Source organism: Penaeus monodon, chromosome 5 (assembly GCF_015228065.2).
Source record: "Penaeus monodon isolate SGIC_2016 chromosome 5, NSTDA_Pmon_1, whole genome shotgun sequence".
Classification (NCBI taxonomy): Eukaryota; Metazoa; Arthropoda; class Malacostraca; order Decapoda; family Penaeidae; genus Penaeus; species Penaeus monodon.
In genome coordinates, this window is record NC_051390.1 from 22079143 (window position 1) to 22086891 (window position 7749).

The window sequence follows — 7749 nt, forward strand, 5'->3', positions numbered from 1 at the left end:
CCCTCAATCGGTAAACACCTGGGATTTTAAAATGGGCCCGTTGGATAACCAAAACCAGTCTATGGTCGTTACTACAGAACATGGTACTCTGGTAAACCCTGCGGTTCTGGAGGATCGTCCAGCAATTGCTAACAAGGATGTGGTCGATATCCTTGGCTACAGTACCCTTATCACTATACTATATATGTCCAACAACTCGAGTTGGAGCACTGATGCCAGGAGCCAGAAATCCTTCAGTCCTTCGGGACCTTGCAAAGTCCTAGAGAAAGGAGGATATTCTCACTGCTGGAATCAGCTCTCCGATCCTGGGAACTAACAGACATCTTGTAGCCACCTCGATCACAGCTGGATACCGCATTGACGTCTCCCAGAATGATATGAATGTCTCGCTGGGGACAGTTGTCGCCCATAAATGCGAGTTTGGCATAGAACACTTCCCTCACATCAGGTTTGTAAATATAAGTAGGAGCGGACACACCTGTTAGAGAGATGAAGCAAAAAGCATGCTTTAGTTTCAATGCCATCATACGTTTATCAACCGGGGTAACTTCCACTACCGAAGGTTGGAGTCGGCTGGATTTTGCTATGGCTACCCCTGGAGATCGTGACAAAAGCTCCAGCCTGGCCAGTAGTATGGGAAAGCTCGGGATATAGTCTTATACCCAACTCTAAATTTGTGAATGATTCCGTAGAGGTAATTTCTCAGGCAGAGTTATCATAGTCATGGTCTGCAAGATAACAAAAAAAAATTAGTAGCCTATGAAATTCTGATCATCACTGTTAGCGAGAGACCACGGTTTATTGAATAAGATAGATATGAGACCCTCCAAGAGACCCCCGTGTCCCCGGGTGGAGGACGAACTGGTGGAGTTGGAACCTGTGTGGCTTGGCCTGTCTGCCGTGTCTCTCTCCCACTGTCTTACGAAATTGTCCTTTTATGCGGCGGTTCCCTTCGAGGGCGGATGTTTACTCCCGTGCGAAAAGAGAAAGCCGGGCGGAACTGCGTCAACCCAAGAAGGAAGAGCAGCTGCCGGACAGAGGTGTGACGTGCACCATCCGGTGTTGCTACGTATTGTTGAGAATCACGAAGGAAAGTAAGATGTAGTCATGAGACAAAAATTCATGAATAACATTTCTTTCGTCTTGGTAATAGTTATGAATGTGATGCAATGCCAAGATAGACATCCTAGGTTTGAAAACTGAAATAGAATTGTACATTAAACTACACCAATCAATGAATAGTGTATATATTTAGTACCTTATTACCATGAATGTCACCAGGTAAAAAAAAAATGGGAATTAAACTTTCGTACAGGTATTTAACATCAGACAGCTTTTAATAATATAATTCTGGGAAACCAGTATGCATCTTTGTTGGCTTTCCAGAATAGTAGTTGAAATAAAGGTTGGTTCTGTTCTAAGGAGTAATTCATATACTGCAATTTCCTGAATCTCTCAGTTACACTTTGGTTCTTTCTAAAATGATTTTCTGTTGAAAGTGTGTTTTACACAGGTAAAACATCCCCTCTCATCAAGAGCCTCAAATTCTGCATCTACATACAGTCTTAGATCTTTGTCTATTCTAAGTAGGGCAGTGAATTCACAGCTTCTACATCTTGTTATTTCATTTACCTCACAAGCATCCTAACCTTTATCCCACGAAAGAGCTTTTCAGACTTAACTTCTTTCTGTGTCCTGACAGAGCATTGTAGTCCCCATAATCATTATTTAGAAAGATAGCAGTTTTGTTTGTTAGAGACCTAGACTGATCTCTTACAAGAGTAGAGATAATGCCAGGCCTACTGCTAAAGTATAATGATGATTCTGGATCACTGATTTCACGAACCTCCTGCTCTAGTTTCACGCCCTTTCCTCCCTCTCATCATCTCCTTACTCCCCTTACCTACCCAAAATTCTTGTAAGACATCTTCATCTTCTCTTACTACATCATGCATTATCTTTCCAACGCCAAAATAGAAAATGGAAAATGTTTTGTTAACTTTTTTTTTTTTTTTTCTGTATTTTTGAGTTCAAACATTTTTTTTTCAGTTCTTTTTTTAATGTTTTCAAAAAAGAGAATGAGAGAAGGTAGACTAAAAAGAAAAGAAGAAAGAAACAGGACAGGGTAGATAACATTTGTACTACGACTGTATTGAGAAAAAACTGTTTTATCCAGTGTACATATATATATATATATATATATATATATAATATATAATATATATATATATATATATATTATATATAATATATATATATATTATATATATATATATATATATATATAGATATATATATATATATATTTTATATATTTTATATAATTATTTATATATATATATATATATATATTATATATATAATATATATAAATATTAATAATATAAAATAATTTTTTTTTTTTTTTTTTTTTTTTTTTTTTTTTTTTTTTTTTTTTTTTTTTATGAGTTTATAATTGAGATGATTTGACAAATAAACTGTTTTTTAAACAAAAGTTGCTTGCACTTAATGCAGGACAGTAGAGATTTAAATCCTATGAAATCCCTTTCCCATCAACATGTGCATTTTTTAAATATCACAGAACTTTCTGATGTAAAAGCCACCAAATGCAGAAATTTTGCTGATTTTATTCCTTTTCATTTAAAAATTGTCAATTTTCTAGAAATATACATTTTTTGGTTATTTTTGCAAAAAATATTGGTAGTTTAGCTTACATGGGACAATGTTTTTACTGTATACAAACTAAAATTTTCATTTGTTATCAATTAAAAATGGACTGAATACTTTTTTTTTGATCTTCCATTTACAAGCCTTCAAAAAATCTCTTATGATTGGTAATTGCCTCATAAAGAGTCCACAAAGGTTTCTGAAAGGTATACAAAATTTTTTCCAGATAAAATTGAAAAATCTTAAACTCAACACTTTTCTCGTGGATTACCAGAATCTTTCGTGCTTCCCACAGCAAGGTAAAAGTATGTGTCCCCAAACACTCTCTTTATTAGTGATTCTAGTATAGTAATCTGCTAGAAAAACTTTAGAAACAGAAAAAACAGAACTGCATACAGACTAAAAAAACAGATGTATCAAAATTCTGGAAACCTGATTCCAGCATGAAGATCACAGCTTTTCATTTTTCTCTCTAAATCTACACCACCTGTAGTAAAAATTATGTTTGTTTATATAATGATGCCATTACTTTTATGCATTGTCCATGGCAATAAAAGAAATATTGGTTTTTTAAACCTCATTGTACAAAGGTATTAAAAGAGCAAGTTTTATATGAATATTTATTACAAATTCTGTACAAAAATATAATATTATTATTACACAACCTGAATGGATATAACAACAGTACTAAACAAAAAAATCCAAATGTATTATCAACAAATACGAATAAAAGTTAATAACATATCTGACTAAATTTTAACATATCAAAGGTGTTAAACAGAAATTCATTATTGTGCTAAATTACTTGAAGTTTTTAAGTAAAACAATTTGTTTTACTGTTTTTGCATAATGCTTTTTTTTCTGTCATCCTTAAGCACTTTTGTGGGTTACAATCAATTCCTGAAAACTTTTCAACAGGGAATAAGCTGATTCATGGGCCTTTACCACCACATTTCAGGGCCAAAAGCGAAACCCATCTGAAAAAAAATCCCATTCTTCCAAATTTTTTGGGGGGGCTACCATTAATGAAAATAGTTTTTTTGTTTAAAAATCAACATAAATCCTACTTTTTCCATAACAAAAATTCCCCACAATTTTCCAAAAACTGAGGTTTTGGATAACAATGTCACTAAACCCATCCCATCTTCACAAAACTTTCCATCCCTGATTTGTTTTTTTGCTACTTTCCTCAGGATCCAAAGGGCCAGTTAAATTTTACAAAAACAAAATTAACCTTGTTTCCCAGGGGCAACCCCTTTACAAAAAAAAAAAAACATTAAGCCAATAAAAACAAACATTCCAAAGCCCAGACAAGCTACAGTAACCTTAAAGTCCTTGAGCAAGAAAAAGCACCAGATACAATATTTACAATTGTCCAAAAAACCAGCCTGTTAACTTACCAGTTTTTTTTCCCTGGTCCTGAAAAGAAATTTCAAAATCATATTTATTAGTTCTGTGGACTAAAATTCCCTTCTTATTTTCTGAGCTTTGGGAAGGCAAACCACATGAAGCTTGGAGCTTAATACAAGCCAATTCCAACATTTCTGTCAGTGTGTGGGGTTTCCCATTTGCATTAAGCAATTTTATATGGACTATGTGGAGCAATAAAAAACATTGAAATGTCTGTTGTGAGCAATTTGTTTTACATTTTTGTTTACACATTTGCAAAAATATTTTTTAAAAATATTTCTCTGTTTCAAAATTCATAATAGATTTTGATAAGGAAAAACAATGAAATTATTTTATAATTTGGTTTCCTAACCTAATCATTACAAAACTATATTCCTCATGTAATTTTTTTTTTTTTGTTTCTTAATCTGTGCACCTTTTTTTTACTTCAAAAAATGTTTTATAATATTGGAAAAACTGAAAAAAAAATATAATGAGGGATGTTTATGAGATTTTTGGGTTTGTAAACAATAAAAATATTCCTATTATAATAATTAATAATTATAACAAATATTACCAATTTGATAAACAGTAATAACTAAATGATGGAAAATAAAATAATAATCAAAAAAATTAATAAAAAAAAAAAAATGTGCAATGCATTAATTTTTCTATGAACATAAGAACTATAAACATTAACTAATTTTTTTTTTTTTTTTTTATAAAATTAACAATGCAAAAAAACACCTAATTATCTAAAAAAAACCTTTTTTTCTAAATGAAAAAAAAAAATTTCCCTGTAGTCTGAAAATTACTTTTTTCCGTTTTTCATTTTACTTAATATGTTCATGGGATCTTAATGGCTGCCCTTCAATGTAAAATGTAGCTGACCAGATTGGATATGGCTTTCTTCATTAAAAACCCTCTATAGTGGTTATAGGAGTTTAATAATGCAATAGAAAAAAAAAAAGCAATTGTTACAGATTGTTTTTTGTTCTCTGTAACTTGACAGAAAGACCCAAATTCTGCCTAAAAATATTTCCACAATCCAATATTTTCCCATCAGAGTAAAAGTTTTCAACAAAACTTCCAAAATTTTTTACAATGGGAAAGTAAACAGCACTCCATCCATACTTTTCATTTTTTTAAAGTAGTTATTCCTAGGTATACAAGGGAATTCCCTTTTTTTTCACATCCAAAAAAAAAAATGTATGAAAAAAAAAAAACAAACTATCTTAAATTAATCTTTTTTTTATTATGATAAACATCTTTACAAGAAAAATATTTTAAATACATTGTCCCTGTGCTATCACAAAATTATATTTACCTCTGAGGTCCAGGATGATTTAATTTTTCAGAAACTAGCTTTCCCTACATAAGAAATTAATTATTCTAAACAAAGCTTGCCCCTACTTTTTTTACCTTCTGCCCTGCTTCTACACCACATATTTTTTTTTGGTGTCTTTTTTGGGGCTTTCCAAAAAACAAGAAAACAATAGTAAGAAAAAACAGGTTTTAAATCCCCAAAAAGTTTGCCCCCTCGACTTAAGTCTATTGACTTTCCTTTTGAAAATTGGTTTTATCAAAGAAAATTATCCTTTTGCCATTTTTATTTAAATTTTTGTTTTTTAGTTCATCATCAAAAATAAAACCTTAAACAGACCCACATTTTTGTGGCCACCAAACAGCTGTCATAGAAAAAAAAAAAGCCCATGCTTCCAACGGGCCTACAATAAGGGTACCTTTCATTTTAAAATAAAAGAAGATCTCTCACCCAAAGCAGCAATTGATGGATTAAAAAAACTGAGCAATTCTCTCCTGGGAAGTGTCCTACGAAAAATGAAACTTTGCCAATCTGCCGGAGGGAGTGGGAAGCGATGGTTAATCCACCAGGAGCTAAAATAGATGACGCCAATGGTAAAAAGTAGTTGTTGTTTTGCTGTTTCATTTAAGCATGACTGGTGGAAAAAAAAAACCAACCATCATCAGTTTTTACTAAATCAAACTATCATTGGTCCTCCCTTTGGTTTCCCCGCAAATTGGGTCCAAAGAAAAAAATTCCTTAATGGGTTATGTCACTCCCTGAAAAAAACACACCATTATTTAAATTTGTAAGGGGGAATTCATTTTTAATTGGCATTATTAAAAAAAAAAAAAAACCAATTAATCCCACAAATTCAAAGTAATAGAGAAAATCTTGGGGCAGACAACAAAAACACCAAAATTTCACAAAAAAGTACACTTACAGTGAAACAGCAACCAAAAATGGTTAACAAAATGGTTTTTAAATAATAACAAAAATAATAACATAGGTAAAAGGGAAAAACTGGAAAAATGAAATGAATGAAAAAGCGAATAAATGGATTTCCACTAATTCTCAACCTTTTTCCTGGTCAAAGGGAATCCAACAATCTACAGTGCCAAAATGACAAACAACAGTTTTCCATCTGCTGGGCTGGGGCTTATTTTCTGCAGAGAGGTCAACTGGGACGAATTCCCCTTTCCTTTGATGGGGGGACCGTCGAAATAGGTTGAGGGGCAAGAAATAACTGATTTCAAATCCTTCTACTTTCGCTTCTGCCATGTTTACATCCAAAATGCTCGAACGTAGGAAATCCAAGCACAGGGGGCCCTTTTCTTGGACCACTCTGGAAAGTTTCGATCCCTGGGAAAAAAAAAAAAAAAAAAAAATTACTGTGAAGAATAAGCGTAAAAAATAACAATTTTTTGCTTGGTTTGTATTGTAATTTTTTTTAACAAAACTTCTACTATAGCTTATAACCACCATGAAATTCACTTTTTTAAATGTCCCAATATTAAAAAAACTTTTAAGGAAATATTTTCAGGGAACCTGTTTGATAAAATTGACAAAAAATAATAACAATTATTAATATCCAATATATTTATATTTTATTAAAATATTATTTTTATATTATATAATTATGATATATTATATATTATATATATATATATAATATAATAAATTTTTTAATTTTATTCATATATTATATAATTTTTTAAAAGATGTCCATTAGTAAAGGCCATTAAAAAAACACAAAAACAAAAAAATGATTTAATTTAAAAAAAATTTTGAAACTGGCTATTTATTTTTCTTCTTCAGCAAAAAAATCAGATCAAAAAACTTTACCATTTCCCCCATTCCCCATGCTCTGGAGGAAAGAGAGCGGAGAGGCCAAACAGTTTTGTATGCTGCCACTTTCCCCTCCTCTGCTAAAGCCAATCCCCATGGGCTTGCAGCGCCCTTAATTTTAGCTGCCTCACGTTTTCCTTTGTGTTGTCTTGTTTCTGCTGGAAAGGGCTATGAGAGCTAGACCTTACTCCCCACTGGTTAAAGGGGGTCCAGCGTAGGGGGAAACGCAGGGTAAAATTTTTCTTTAATTTGACTGAGCCATGATGGTTTGTTGTCTAAAAAAACTGTAAAAGAAAAAAAAAAAAAAAAAAAAAGAAAAAGTTTTAGTTCTGGAAAGCAAAACACAACTATGGACTGATAATTTAAAAGGAGTAAAAACAAATAGGTGCCAGGTGAAAAGTAGAGGAGAAAAAGTTTATTAAAATAGCATTTATCCTTCAGAAAAGGGGTTTTAATGGTCAATTTAATTTAATTGACCTGATATTGCATCGCTTTGATATCAACCACAGCCCCGGGTAGTTTTTAGCCTTGGAAAAAAAAAA